The sequence below is a fragment of the Rhamphochromis longiceps genome, linkage group LG9 (assembly GCF_057381845.1).
Source record: "Rhamphochromis longiceps isolate RC_006_pf linkage group LG9, R_longiceps_female_GT1.1, whole genome shotgun sequence".
Taxonomy (NCBI): Eukaryota; Metazoa; Chordata; class Actinopteri; order Cichliformes; family Cichlidae; genus Rhamphochromis; species Rhamphochromis longiceps.
Genome location: NC_140565.1, coordinates 30409503 through 30425561, shown reverse-complemented (window position 1 = coordinate 30425561; position 16059 = coordinate 30409503). Strand labels below are relative to the sequence as shown.

Genomic DNA, 16059 nt, shown 5'->3' with positions numbered 1-16059 from the left:
AAAACTTTTTTTTATGAATATAATTGTGTTGATGTAGCTTCTTCACTCCAATCCTCTAATTGAACTGCATTAAAATGGCTTCACATATCTCTGTCCATGTATTGACACTTAAATGCTCTTTAATATTAAAGCACTGTAGCTTACAGTATAACATGTATGCTATGTTATATCATACTGCCATAAAAGTTGCTTTCAGATCATTTTTGTAGTGGAGTTCATATGAAGGGAATACGAAAGAATTCATGAGACTTTGTGCTTAACTGTGTGCGTGACAGCAAGTTAACATGGCTACGAATATGAGCTCCAGAAATATATATGACCCATATTCATGTCTTGTGGGACTGTCTTCACTCAGTTCATCCTCCGGTGATGTTTTCAAGCTTGATGTATGTCTTTCTTGCCGGCGTCTCATATCTCATTCGTGCTCGTTGTACTCTCTCTTTTTTTAAATATATTTTTTTATCCCCCCCCCACATGCTGTCAGTGTGTCCCTTGGCCTGTTGATTGAAACATGCCCGCAGTCTGTCTGACGACATTCGATGCCAAGTGGCTGATTTATTTGCTCTGTAACACACCGATCCTCCTACTGTGAAACCCCCCTCCACTCTGCTTCCATTTGAGGAATCTTGGAGTGGATGTGGTGCATTTCATCAGACGTTGACTCTGTAAAACAGTTTTCCTCCTTCTCACTTCTGGCTGCTGAGCTGTCACTTGCTGAGATGACATTGTGCTCTTCATTGACTGCACCTTTGTGTGTTTGTCTGGTCCTTTGCAACGGTCTCATCGGATGTCATGGCCATTGATTAACTCGACAGGCCTCGTCAGAGCTTGTTATCCCGTCCATTTTCTTGCCAACTGCTCGAGTCATTAACATTTAGGTTACTGCGCAGAATGCCTCAGCAGGTGTTAATGTAGCTCATTTTCCTCACCAGCGTCCATCCACACCTGTGCTGCTGTCCGAGAACAGCGTGTGCTGTGCAAGTGTGATAAAGAAAAGCAGCACATCACAAACACTCTGAAGTCTGTGCATCTTACAAAGGACGAAATTAATGATTGAGTCACTTTCTGATGCTTTGTTAATCAGCTGATTGCATTTGGGTCGCAAATCCTCTTCAGTCAACTCTTAAAATAAACTAAATGACCAGCTGAAATCTGTCCATCCGTATGTCCATCCACTCAATCATCCATCCATCATCCATCCATCCACTCACTCATCCTCCCACTCACCCATCCATCCATCCACTCACTCATCCATCCATCCACTCACTCATCCTCCCACTCACCCATCTACCCACCCACTCACCCACCCATCCACCAATCCATCCATTCATCCACTCAATCATCCATCTATCCGTCCGTCCGTCCGTCCATCCATCCATCCATCCATCCACTCAATCATCCATCTATTCGTCCGTCCGTCCGTCCGTCCATCCACTCACTCATCCACCTACTCACCCATCCATCCATCCATCCATCCATCCATCCACTCACCCATCTACCCACTCACCCACCCATCCATTCATTCATTCATTCATCCACCAATCCACCCATCCATCCACCAATTCGTCCGTTCATCCACTCACCCATCCGTTCATCCATCCACCCATCCATTCATCCATCCATCTAGTACTGATTTTCTGGGTTGTGGTCATGGCGGCAGTAGCTGGCAGAAAACTCCAGACCGCCCTCTCACCAACAGCTGCCTCCAGCTCGTCTACGGGAAAAACGTAATCTTTCTGGTTTGCCCTGGGTCTACCTCACAGCCTCTTCTTGCTCTATGCCAGGGAATACACTGCTCATCCATCCATCACTACCCTATGACCACATAGATTGACCGGTAAATTGTCAGCAGCTCTCTTTACCACCGTTCCTGTAAACCATCCGTTTGTCAATCACCCACTCATGAACAAGACCCCGAGATACTTAAACTCCTCCACTTCTATTAGAACTACATTATCTACTACTGTATCAGACAAGGTCATGTCTGTTTTATACAGTTATTATATACTACATTGGGCTACAATTAAAATTACAAAATGCGCTTTAAATTTCAAATTTTTCTGCACCCCCCCCAAAAAAGAGAGAATACGTAGGACAAATTAGAGGATCTCATCCAGGCTGGTTTGTGACTGTTTCTCTTTGGTGTAAGCCACTGCAATGATGTCACAGTGTATAGGAGAAAGTGGTGCACTCAAACACAGGGAAATCTTTGTACATAATATTTACATATCACCTGACGTCTGCAGGCTAAAGGACTGTTCTCCTGGCTTCTCTTACCATGGAGGTGTTTCTTTTAATACAAGCTACATGTTGTTGACCACTACAGCCACAGCTCTCTCTGTCAGCTGCAGGTCTTTCTGGAAACCAATTGTTTCCCCAGGTTGTCCACTGCCAAGCCCGAGAATTGGCTTTACAAAAGGAGCTCTATGAGGCTGAACCAATTTCATCAAAGGCACCTTGAAAGCATGTGTGCACAGGTAGCCTTTCACATGTTTGGCCTCAGGAGACACCACTGAAGGTCAAGCGTGTCAGCTGTGAATGTGCAATATGTGTGTTTGTGTGTGTCTGTGTGTTTTGTGTTTGACATTTGCCTTTTTTTTCTTTTTTTCTTTTTTAATAGTAGCTCACTCAGCTGCGGGGCTCTTGTGTGTTGCACTGCTTTAAAGAGAGGGGTGATCTACAGGAGAGAGTGGTGCTGGAGGTGGAGGTAATCAGGGGTTTGTCAGCGGTCGTATCTGTGTGATGTCTGTACAGGTCAAAGGTGCGTCATTCAGCTCATGTGGATGTAGAGACAATGACACGAGCCTCTCTGCCTCTAGTGTTGTTCTTTGTCTTTCCCACTAACTACCCCCCACTCTCTGTTACATTGCAAAGGATTGTAATACAAGATGGATTAACCTCCCGTTAGGCCAGAATACAACAAGCAGCTGAGACTATTAGAGAATTTTTTTTACTGCAGTAGAGACTTTCATTATTTCCTTTTATCTCCTGAACAGTCATTTGCTTAAGAGTCCACATCTGAGTGTCTCCTATAATGGATGAAATTGCCATTTATTAAACGTGCCACAGTGCTTCGTCTGTCAGCTCCTAAAAACAATACAGTCATCAATCTCAGACGTGCTCTTGGCAGAAGTTTGGTCCATTTTCAGCATGCTCTCCTACCATACGATGATACTTGAACTTTGCTGATATTTCAAAGATTAGCATCTTTCCTGTGCTAATATTTCATAGACTGGTACATGTGTAGTGCTTTCCCACAATATCTGGTAACTTAAAGTGCTTTTAACCAACTATTTATACACTCACACTCTGATTCATCAGGGGCAGTTCAGGGTTCAGCATCTTCCCCCAAGGATACTTAAACATACAGCAGTGCTCTGTGTCTGCAACATCATGACATATAATCTTTAGCTAGTTAGCTAACTGTTGTTGTTAGAAGAGTCTTTGTATTACTGCTGTATTTTTTTCCCAGCTCCATTCTGAAGCTTGCATTTGCACTAAATTATGTTTACACACCTCTGCCAACTGTATCCTGACAATCAGTCATTAGTCACTCTGACATGTTTCTCTCTGGTAGTTATTGTGCAAATTAAGTGGTACTTAAATGAATCACAGGCAGCCACAGACCTGATCTGATCTAAAACACATTCTTTAAGATTTTTACCACCAAGAAATGGTCAAAATCTCCCTTTTTGATTACTGGCATGAATTAAAAAACAAAAAAAACAACGCAGCCTTTGTTGGGTCCGTCCATGCCTTGTGCCAGAGTGCAGGATTAAACCACGACTTCAGATGACCTCGACATGCTCACAGATCAACACCACGATTCCCCGACATGCTCGGGTGTAACGAGCAACACCTGACACCACGAGAACAACACACCGTCAGGCTTTAATCCTGTCAAATTGCCACCACTGGTCTGTTTTCTAAAGCCCTTTATCTGCCTCGCCTGCCCATTCACTAACATGCATAAGCTCCCAGAGTCACTGTGCATCCTATATCCTCCCCACCGGGGCCCATTATCTTAAGTGAGTGCTGATAGGATGCGAGGGGTAATCCAAATGAGCAAAAGTGTGTTTGAGATCTGACTCGTAATCTAGCTTGTATAAAAATTGCGTAAGTGATATGTTCTAAATTTCCCTCTGTGTTAGTATAAACCAAACCTGTATATGTGAGAGCTGCGGGGCTTTGATGTTGCTACTCAGCTGTCCGACACATCAACTCCATGCTCTTTTTAAACACAGCAAACACGCCGAGCTTGCCAGTGAGGGATAAGGCATGTAGGAATATCAAAGCCTTTTTATTTGGCAACATCTGGGGACATTTTCTGGAGGCTGACTGCAACAGAAACTAATGAAAGCTGCCCTTAAAGTGGGAATTATGCACGTCAAGGTTACTCTGGAGAGGAGTCTCTTTAGCGCTGGCAAGCTGTTTTACAGTCCCCATACTGAGGACTGCTTCTTATTTCAAAACCAGCCCCGTGTTTTCACTTCTACAGAAAAAGGAGAGGCTTCGAGGCTGAGCCGTTTTTTTCTTTTCATTTCGTTTTCTTGATGTGTGTTGATGTGCAAATAGTTGTCAAAGCCGCAGTTCCCTGTCTGAGGTCGGAAACACCAAGACTATATATTTCCTTTCTGGTTGGCACAGGTTGCTGATTTAATGGGATCATAACATATTCTCAAGTCTTGTTATCTCGGCCAGACATGTTCTAATATTTCATATATGTAAAGGTAATAACCTTGCATTCATTTCGCAGCTCGCTTCTACAGAAATGTGATACAATGTATGCCTTAGTCTATCAAATAAACTGCGAGGGTGCCAGAGTTCATCCCTGACAGTATCTGATAGTGTTTTTTCTTTTAGATACTTCTTCTTATCAGTTGCACCAAAAACACGATTCAGGACTTTCTGTGCAGGCTTCACAGCAACATCAAGGATCACTTGATGCTGCTGGAAAGTAGATGAGTGGAAAGAACAGCTTTCAGTTCTTCCCACTCATTGAGATCAGCTGCAATCTTGTCATGGTCTCAGGGATTGTGAATATATATTTTTTTTCTTTGCTTCCCTCGGTCTTTTCTATGTCTGTGCCTTTGCCTTTCTCTTTACGCAGTTACTTTTCTGTCTGTCTCTTTTACTTCCTGTCTCTGTCTTCCCTCTGGTTAACTGTTCTCACGTGCTGTTATTTCTTTCCTTGCACTGGTATCTGTCTTGTTCTCTAATTAGTGCACTTTGTAAACACAGTAACTGTCCACTTTGTTTGTTACACCTCGGTAGTACCAATTTTGATCTCTTTTTGCTTTCTTAATTCTTCATTGCATAGATTCAACAAGCTGTTGTATGTATTCCTCCAAGATTTTGGTCCATATTGACATGATACTCTCACAGATTTGCAGATTTATTAGCTGCACATCTGTGATGAAAATATCTCATTCCATTCCATTCCAAGGTGCTACATTGGATTGAGGTCTAGTGATTATGGAGGCCATTTGTGTATGTTGAATTCTTTGTAATGTTCTAGAAACCAGCTGCGTGACATGGTGTGTTATCCTGCTATGAGCAGCTATCAGCTGAAAGATGCTCAGTTGGTACCTGGGGACCTAAAGTGTCAAGAAAACACACTGCTGCTCCACCAACACCAGCCTGAAGTGTTGATACAAGGCGGAATGGATCTATACTTCCATGTTGTTTATCTTAAAAATGACCCTACCATCCAGGTGTTGCAGCAAAAATCGAGATTCATCAGACTATGCAATATTTGTCTAGTCTTCTGCTGTCCAGTTTTGAATTGTAGCCTCTGTTCTTCCCAAGAGGAGAGGCACCCAACAGGAAACAGACTGTGGTCCTCTAGTGTAATAGCAAAAGAGGACCACATTGTGCTAAAACTGTGCTTCAACGTTTGACATGTTGTGCATTCAGAGATGCTCTTCTGCATACCTTTGTTCAAATTAATGGTTATTTAAGTTACTGTTGCAGTCCTGTTAGCTTGACCCAGTCTGGTCACTTCCCTTTGACATCTGGCATCAACAGGGTGTTTGCACCCTTTTTGTTTCTCGTACCTCAGATGGATTCTCATCTTTTGTTATGTGGTCTGCCGGTGTCTTATATTTGAGTCCTTTCTCTTAGTACAATGATATATTTACAATCAGATGTCTTAGGTTGGAGCCATTACTTCCAGTAACAGTACTTTGTAAAGATATATGCACTGATCATTTTCTCTTATTCTGAATGGCCATAAAATCTAAACTAACTAAACAGCCCCCAACAAAGCTGTTAGAGGACAAAGGGAAATCGGGGCTGCAAGGAAGATGAAATTAGAGAAATCAAAACAAGTTTTGGTGAATTAAACAGTACAAATGTGTAAAATTGACTTTTTATTAATAAAAATGAGTCTAAAAGGCCATAATGTCACCTTTTCCTAACAGAACTGAATGTTACCATTGATTAAAGGTGACACAGTATCTTTCCATTTATTTGTTGATAAGGCTCGTTAAAGAGATTAAGAGGTTACTGTATCGGTTTGCACTGCGTCCTGATGGATTTATTAGTAGTTGTCCTGACCTGTGACTCAGGAGCTACCTGCCAATCAGGGTATTGACTCGCTTTGTGTTTTCACCAGCTGAAGGTGTCCACGCTGACATCGGCCTCTGTGGAATATTTCTATCCTAGGCTGAGTGCCAAAGATGTGCTCAGCCTCAACACAGTCTGTCTCACTAAAAGAGATGAACGGGGAGGGAGAGTGGCAACATCCCGGCCATTCCTCAAAGTCTAAACTGTGTTCGCAGGTGGCACAGCAGGCGGCGAATTTATGAAATACTGTTTAACTTGCTTTTCCCATTTTTATCTATAAACTGGCCACATAGTCCTTCAAATCAATAGCCTTTACTTTCCCTAATGTAGAATGTGTTTGAGGAGTTTTGTTTCATTTGCAGTTTTACAACACAGGCAGCTTTCCTTTGTCCTTCCAGAGACACCACAGCTGCTACTTAAAGATTTCTGCTCTCTGTTCTGGTGTTTCTTCTTTTCCTTGTTTTTAAGATTTCAATTTTCACTTGAAACAGAAGGATTAAATAGTCTTAATTGGTTTATACTCAAAGGATTTAGGATTATAATATAGAGTTACATCATCTTGCCTGAAAGTCAATGTTATTGGTGGTGAAAACAGAGCTTTCTGAGACTGGTGCTTATTGAAAAATATCTTCAAGCACACAGAAACAAAAAGACAGGTTTACCCTGACATATTTGGAGCCTACTTGCTATGAAGAACAATTTTGAGTCGTGATTAAGGTTCAGAATGTGGAACGAAGGCCTTTGGTTCTTCTTTGATAAGATTTTCTCTTGAGGTAGGTGATGCCAGTGCACATCATTTGAGGTTGGAGTCTTAAGATAAGATAAGAGTTGTTGGGCTGTCAGTTTAAGAGCTTTGATAAGCCAGTTATGTTATGTGTGCTACCAAAAGTGACATTGTTGCTCACAGTGTCTAACTTTGCATTTTATAATCTGAGTTTATTCACTTTCTGGCTGAAAGTATGGGAGACTAGAGCACACCAAACTAATGCCTTAGTCATCTAGGCAGTGACCCCCTGGCAACCTCTGGGGGCCGAGGAAAATATGTGCATTCCCATTTCCAACCATTTTTCAAGTGGTTGCTGACCTTGGCGCAGTTGATTTAGACAGTTTCGCTTAGGCTTGGTTGTCAATAGTTTGCATGGTACACACTGATTTGTCTGCAAACACTCACAAGCTACCCACTGTTTCCAGTTTCTGGTTTGGATTGCACTTTTCAGATTCACTCCAGCCTGTTAGCCTTCAAAGTAAAAGCTTTGCCTTATTGTGGTAACTAACCCCTTTCATAAGGTGTAAACTATATAAAGCAAACTTGCAAAAGGAATCAAACCATTCCAAGAGACTTCCTCAAAACTTTCTCAAAAAGATGGAAAAATAAAAGGAACATAAGGAAACAATAAAAAGATGCAAAACAAGAACATGTTACAAAAGAAAATCATGAATCACTGACTATAAAGATGCAATCCAGCCCTGAAGAGATGCAGAACAACCACAAAGATGCAAAACAAAAATAATGAGATACAAAAAGACCTCACTTGAAGACTGACTAGAAAGAGATTAAAAAAAAAAAGACTAAGCGATCATAATTAGAAACAAAATGGCCAATGGAAGAGCGGGGGGGTCTTTTACATATCAGTACTCATGGTTCGCTCATATCAGTAGATAGGATTTTGCAGTCCTTTTTTTTTTTTTTTTTTTTTTTTTTTTTGCAGTACCTTAAAACACTGGAATTAAAGGTGATATTTACCACCGTCCTCTCAGCACTTTACAGCTGGATTCAGAGGACAGTTTCCTGTTGTTATTTCCCTCCATCCCACTCGACACATGCTGAATTTTACTGAGGGGAGAGCAAGAGGGGAAAGTGAGCCGAACTGGAAATCGCATTACACGTTTCCGCAAGGACTTGGAGGGAAAACAACCTGTTGTTGTTGCCAATGCCAGACAGAAAAACCCTCGAGCAAGTGTCAAAGTGGGACACGCTTCTTTTTCATCCTGTGTCAGAAAATATTCCAACTTGTTCACACGTGTAACCCCAACCTGACAGCTTTTTCAGAAGTAAGATTGGCAGGAAGTTATTTATTTATTTATTTTTAATGAAACGTGTATAAATGTTGTGTTGAAAGTAAAAGCATGAAAAGACAAAAACTGGGATGTTTTCCACATTTTCCCAAACCATCAGATATACTTTAATGCCTGTTTACAATATGGATTACTGAGCTGTCATTGGTAAAGGACGCAGTTCATTTCTGACATCTGTCTTTGGACCAATTGCTTGGCAACAGCACATACTCCATCATCCTACGACTTCGCCATCTCAGGCCACTCAATCCTCCTCGAGGCTTTTCATGTAATTCACAACGATGTTCCTGTGTTTCATTGGCATGTTGAACCTTGATTTCATTGAATGGAAACTGGCTATTATGCATTTGCTTTAATGGCGGTTTGACACGATCGCAGCTAATGGGACGGGCGTTACTCTGAAAAGGAAAATAATCCACCATTTAAATACAGCTTACTATAGAGAGGAAATTAATGCATGAAGGTTGAACTTGCTGTTGGATAACACAGGATCTGTGGAGTGCCTCTTAGTAAAGAGTCGGGGACATTACACAGCAGATAATGGCATGTCTGAGTGCTAATAATGAATGTAAAGATGAGTTTCACATTTTCTTATCCGACAGCTATGATCTAATATATTTTTCTTATTTTACTGGAAAGATGAGATTTGTGTTTGAAGTTGAGTTTGAAACATGATTTTGTTTTTATTTTAATAATAATTAATGCTAAGCTGTACCCATCCATGATTAAACTTGTTTTAACATTGTGGATTGCTCCCTTTTTCAAAAAAAAGTTTAAATGTCTCTAGATCTTGATCAAGAGTGATTGGATAGCAAATCCATATTCAAACACTCAGCAGTGGTGTTGAGCTTTAGTTAGAGACCAAAACAATAAAGTTTGTGTTTAGTGTGGCTGGGTTCAGCCCAGATTGAGGAGTTTGTGGTCTAGATTTGGTGATCTGGACATCTGGACATGTCAGGGGGAGGGGACACCAGGGTTGGAACCAGTGATGTTATTAAGCCATAAATAGACATAAGTTATTTTTGGCAGTTCTTCAGCGATCAGAGGCCGATCCCCTCAAACTGTAGGTGTGCCTGACCTGAGATTCTTTAGCAAAATATGAAAGAAGTGGATCATCAGTTCACTCCTCTTTTGAGGCTTTAACCCCTCAACTTATTCAGGCCTCCATAGAGGCAGCTCTTCAATCGGGGCCAGTACTGACAGTTTGTCTTTTGTCCTTTTCTCCTAACAGCGATCCTTTTGGCCCTGATTCATTTGTGATTTGGGCACCACGACTGATCGGAATAAGTTGGAATCCGCTTCTGTCTGGGTGAGTTTGTATTGCCTGTCGAGAGACCCTAAAGACACTAGTTAGACTCTGGTTTGCCTTTTATTTTCTCTGCATTAGGTCATGTCAGACATAAGTTACATACTTGAAATCACTAATTTTATGCTCTGCTCTTTACTATATTTAGTCTTTTGTTTATCTTTCATTCTCTTTTAGAATAAAAGACAGAAGGAACAACATGACAATCCTGCCCCTTTTAGAAATGATAGCTGATGTGTATGAGAGTGAATTTGACATTTCAGACATTGCAAATACAGACTATATTTGACCTGACCATAAAACTTGCTGTCCTACAGAAATTGTGTAGTATTTAGAAGGAAGTGCTGCATTTAATGAGAACAAGCATTAAAGTCAAACTATAGTTCATGAATTAAAGGTTATGGAGGGCATAACATTGCCGTACTTACCGGCTTTAAGAAGCTTGTACCTGTAAGCATTAATTGATGAACTATGGTTACCTGTAGTTTGTCATGTTTGTCTGTAACATCTCATTAACTACCAGCTGAGTCACTTCCATTCAAGCTACAACTACATTTGCAACAATATGCTAGCAACCAACGCAATCACAGGGAGGCTTTTGAAAACCAGTTTGGGAATATAAATGTTTCTCTTGTGAGTTTTGGTTGCCACAGGATCACGGACTGGTCTGGTGTGGCTCAGTTTTAGCAAACACTCAGAACCAGTCAGGCAAATTTTTCCCCTCACAACCGGTGGCTAACTGCTGGTTGAGGATTAATCTCTGGGCCTTTATTCTCTTCTCACATGACCAAAGGTAATTTCATTTGGTTAGTGGTCACATGTCTGCAAAATACTTTTACCACTATTTTTTTTTTTTTGCCACATATTTCTCCCATAGATTTCAATTTAGTGTCTTTCTCTAATCAGAATCATAAGAAACCTGTCTAAACTCTGCTGGTGTCATTATTCTACCAAATGAAAATTTTCATTTCCTTCATAGTGATAAGGTAAACCTTGTTTATTGCAGCAATTACTGCTGAGTAAAACAAAAAGAAAATATTTGTTTACGTTCTGTGAAATAATTAAGTTGTCACAAAGCATTAAATTACACTGAAATACGCAGAATTAATCCTCAGGCCTTCTTCTGGTTTTCTTATGCGTGTGGGAGTAGACGACGTTTGTTTGGGTTCGCCCATAATTAACGTGTCAAAGCGCCAGCGACGATATAGAGGTGTTAATGGTGACAAGGTGACATGTAAAGGTTTGAGGGCAGCTCTAAAAATATGCCGCTGTCACCTCATCAGTTCTCCCACCGCCGGTCGTTTCCCCGACGCCCTCGGAGCGAGTCTTTGACAAAACATCCACGATATGACAACCCGTGTCTCCTAACAACGTGCCACGGTTTCCAAACGCACTTCAAACTGACTGACAGACTCTTGAAAGCGTTAGCTGGCAGCGCTGCCGTCGATGGATGTGCGAGCCAAGGTGCAGGTTGAAGAGGAGGCGATATGTGTGATGACTCTCTAATCGACTGGTTCTTTTTTTCTTCTTCTTTTTTTTCCCCTGAATGTTTTCCTGCCGAGCTTCTAAAAGACACTCAAGCTTGGAGTTTTTAGAGCTTGTGCTGTGAAAATGCTGCAAATGGACGCACACACACGAACACCTACACCAACACGCACACAAATTCCTGCTGTGCTGCTTCCTGATGTGCGAATGAGCTCATACTGAGGGATCGGGGTCGAGGTGCATTATCTCAGGTACCAGAGAGTCTTATTTACCACTTCCTGTCAGGCTTAAAACCCACAAATCAGGGCAAAAACACACAGAGACAGAGAAAAGCTCTTCTTCATACACCTGTGATTATGGTTTCTGGTTGTTTTTTTTTTTTTTTTGGTTCTCTCAAATGTCTTCTCACAGCCTCACGACCTGTCCTTAAATGCCATCACCTCACCTGTGAACTCCGTTATTTAATAAGTGAATTGAAGTGTTTCATTCTGCAGCGAGATGTGCTCCATTTGAAGACCTGATGGTACTAAATGATTTCTGCCATGAGAGGAAAAAAGCACATTATGAGCTATGAGTCATCTGGAGACTGCATTAACCTCTGAAAGTTTTTCTTTGTTTTTGAAATATTATTCAAACTTTTTTTTTCTTCCAGGAAACAACATAAAATAATAACAGTGCCATTGTCCCACAGTTGATAATTTGTGTGATCCTCATTTACATAATTTCTGTAAGAAGATTAGCTTAATTAAAACTGTCAGTGCTGTTTTGAAGTTTAGCCAGAGCTGCTGCGCTTGCCTTTATCTCCAAGCTCCTGGATCTTTATTTGAATCTGCAGATGTAGATCGAGCCTCCGGCTGCTGTAGTCGCAGCGATGACCTTTTTCTGCTTTAAAAATTGCATGTTTTCTCAGGATAGAGATGCCTCTCATCAAAGAGCAGAGAGGAACATTGATTAGTTTTCCAGAGGGAGTTTTTTGGACTTACTGCGACCTCTGTGAAAGTTGAAGGGATGCATCATGCTGTAGTCATAGGCAGTTTAAAGGATGGATGAAGCTTCATGGGCTGAAACGTGAAGCCAATCCTGAAAGCGACTTAAACTGGGCTTCTTTTTAATGGCCGGCAGCAGTTGTGTCCTCTGCTCAATCGATCTTTTATTTCACTAAAAAGATTTTTGAGGCTTTTACAAGGTCAGTGTGCAAGTTTATAGTCTCATACATTAAAACGTGATGTACATATTGTGTTGTTGTAGTCAGAAAAGTTAATAAACCAGGGAAAGCATCCAGTTTCATGTTGTTGACTGCAAAGATTGTCAACTCAAGTCTTCATAACCAGTCTGTGGCTTCAGTAGAAGTGTGCTTTCTGGTCTTATATTTATTGGAGAAAGCGATACATTTAAAGTTTCAGTTTTAAGTTTATAAGGTTGAATTATCCATCTGTAATATAATGGACTCTGTAAGTCACTGTAAATCATCCTGGGATGAATTGTTGTTATGCTTTATAATTAAACTACAGTTGAAACTGAAATGCAGCTGACATTAGTTTTGTCTAAATTCTCACTGGCTTTTATAGCTGATTTTAAGTTCAGACTTTGTTTTTGTACCTGGAGAGAGGTACTGGATGAAGTCAGTTCTCACCAGGTAACCTCCCAGCATTGCGGGAGTTGATGTGACGGACAGTGCTGCACAGGCAGACCTGTGCTGGTGGAGGGAATCCATCCAGCAGTTCTGCCAGCTCTGACTCTCTCTGGCTTCTCAAGCTGGAAATTGCCATAATGTATCCTGCAGTGGTCGGCTGCACAGGCCTCTTTCAGACGCTCCGTCTGCTCTGCTGACACACATATACACAGTGCAACACTATCACATTATATGTGATGCACAGAAAGAAACGCGCAGATACAACAGTGTCAGCTAATGTGTGCACGTAATATATGCTTAAATACGCAGAGAAAAACGGTACGATTACTAATGTGGACTCAGGTTTGGTTAAGCTGCTGTTGTAAAGAAGCATTAGGGAAGCAGTAGTTTGCACTTTGATCACAGCGAGAAGCTTAGAAACAAACTCAGCTTGGAGTCGTTCTTCCCAATTCTGGGGTAGAAATTCTTCTGTCTTCAGTAACTCGTTATCTTTGGCTCACCTTACCCTTTCTGAGTCAAGCACACAGCCTCTCTACTTTCTTTTACTGTATCTGTCTTTACTGTTTAAAGCAGCACAGTAACCCAGCAGCTAGCTGGCATTACCCATCATGCCTTGTGACAGTGTGCGTGTCATTGTGTTTGGTCTGTTCAACAGGCTTAGCTGCAGATTTTTAATTCTTCTTTTGCATGAATGTTTATGATTTATATCATTTAGTGTAACAAGGAAAAAAAATGTTCTTTTCGGTGCTACTAGTGACCAATAATAAAATGTGCCCGTGACATTTTAAAAGCCACAGTTTATCTTTTCTGTTCACCAGTACTCCAAAACCTAAAATCCCACAAGTACTGATTCCAATTTTCAAGAGTAAGGGTGATGCAGAGCTGTAGCTACTGCAGAGCAATAAAGCTGATGAGCCATGCCATGAAGCTATGGGAAAGAGTTGTTGAAGCCAAGTTAAGGGGAGAGGTGATGATCAGCGAGCAGCACTACTGATGCAATGTTTCCTTTGAGGTTGTTGATGGAGAAGTGTAGAGAGGTCAGAAGGAGTTTCATGGTGTTATTGTGGCTTTAGAGAAAGCATATGATAAACTACCAAGAGAGGAACTGTGGTACACCATAACGAAGCCAGGAGAGGCAGAGAGGTAAGCGAGGGTGGTGCAGGACGTGCATGAGGACAGCGAGACAGTTGTGATGTTTGTGATAGGAGTGACAGATGGGCTCAAGGTGGGGGTGGGATTACATCACAGATCTGAGCACTTTTTTGTTTGCAGTGGTGGTGGACAGACTGCTAGATGAGGCTGGCTGGGAGTCTCCGTGGACTATGATGTTTACAGATAATATTGATCTGTAGTAAGGGTGGGGAGCAGGTGGAAGAGAGCCTGGAGAGGTGGAGGTATGTTGTAGAAAAAAAAGGATTGAGTGTCAGTAGAAGCTTGAAAGAATACATGTGTATGAATGAGAGGGAGACGGGTATAAGAAGCAAATAGAGTAAAGTGGATAAAATTTGCATACAAGAAACAGTGGAGAAGAGAGGCAAAGAACAGAGTGCCGGCAGGGTGGAGTGGGTGGAGATGAAAGAATGAGAGAATGAAAGGGAACATTTACAAGATAATACCAGGACTTACTTGCAGGACTTATCTAAGATTCGGAGACTGTAGCATGGACAAGACAGGAGGCCAAACTGAAGATGATAAGATTTTTATTGTGATTTCCATTGAGTGGAATGGACAGGATAAACAAGAAGCACATCAGCTCAGGTTAAGCAGGTTAGAGAGGAAAGAGTTTGGACAAGTGCACAAGAGGGATAGTGGATGCATTGAACAAAGGATGTTGAAAATAGAGGTTCCTGGCAGGAGTAAAAGTGAAAGACCACAGAAAAGGTTTATGGATGTAGTGAAGGAGGACATGCAGACAGTTGTTAGGACAGGTGAGATGGAGGCAGATGTGGTGACCGCTAAAAAGAATAGCCAAAAGAAGATGAATGAAATTATACCACACAGGACTGTACAGAACATCACAACTTTTCAGGTGTGTCCCCCTTAACACTTGAACCTCTGCACTGTGCCCATTATGCACAGTGGGCCTCCATGCCCACTAAAATCAAAAACTGGTCCTCATTCTGTACTCTACTCTTGAGCCCACAGTCACATATGTACTGTAAAATGTAACGTCTCAAGGACAGCCTGTTCTTTGCCCTTCTCGCCTGTGCAGTTAACATGAAATGTGTATGAAAAATGGGCTGCAGTTTAACGAAATTGATGAGTTTTGGATTAAAACACACGCACATACGCGCGCACACACAGCTGCTTGAGCCTTAACCCCAGCAGCTCCTGCTTGACCACTTCACCTTCAGTTAAATGTACTCTGGAGGAGAAGTGTTGAGACCCATCCAGACTCGTGATGTGTGGGAGAGAAAATCGACACAGCAGCTTTATGCAAACGCTGCCTCAGCACAATGCCTGCAGTCCTGACACACAGCAGAGGAGAGCACGTTTGATTTGGCATGTTTATTCGCACTATAACATTTATGTTGTTGCAAAGAGCCTGCAGCTGAAAACATGAATGTTGATGGAAAGATTAAAAAAATTGGAATACATTAGTGATGATTAGCTGCAGTAAAACCAACACTTCATCCCCATTTGTCTGTCATGTCACGGAATACATTAAAGCGGTGATGTTGGCACTCTGCAGCTATGCTGGTCAGTTTATTTGACACTGAAGGCGACACAGGTGAAAAAAGCAAAGTGGGGTGGAGGTGAGCGATGAGTTCCAGCAGTGAGCTACATCAGCGTCTGTCTGTGTGTTTATTAAAAGCAAATCTGGATGCAGTTGTGGATGAATAAGTGGGTTAACTGGATGAAACTGGTTTTTCACAGGTTGAATTGATCGTTTTTTAACAATGGTAGCAGGGCCACAGCACAGATTTCCACACCAATTTTCACACTAATCAGTAGTAACCTATTGCAGTGACCCTGGAGGCAACACTGCCAT

The 16059-nt window shown here is 41.6% G+C and overlaps 1 protein-coding gene across 3 annotated transcripts in view; it reads left to right on the top strand.

The window, feature by feature from the left end:
• Nucleotides 1–16059, top strand: part of rnf152 (ring finger protein 152) — a 62492-nt gene that overhangs the window by 33275 nt on the left and 13158 nt on the right. For 2 of the 3 annotated variants that reach the window (XM_085419203.1, XM_085419205.1), the window contains one exon: nt 9875–9952. The gene's annotated coding sequence lies outside the window, so the exon portion shown is untranslated. Of the gene's footprint in view, nt 1–9874; nt 9953–11472; nt 11686–16059 lie in introns of those variants that run through there. The other variant, XM_085419206.1, reaches the window with a different exon arrangement.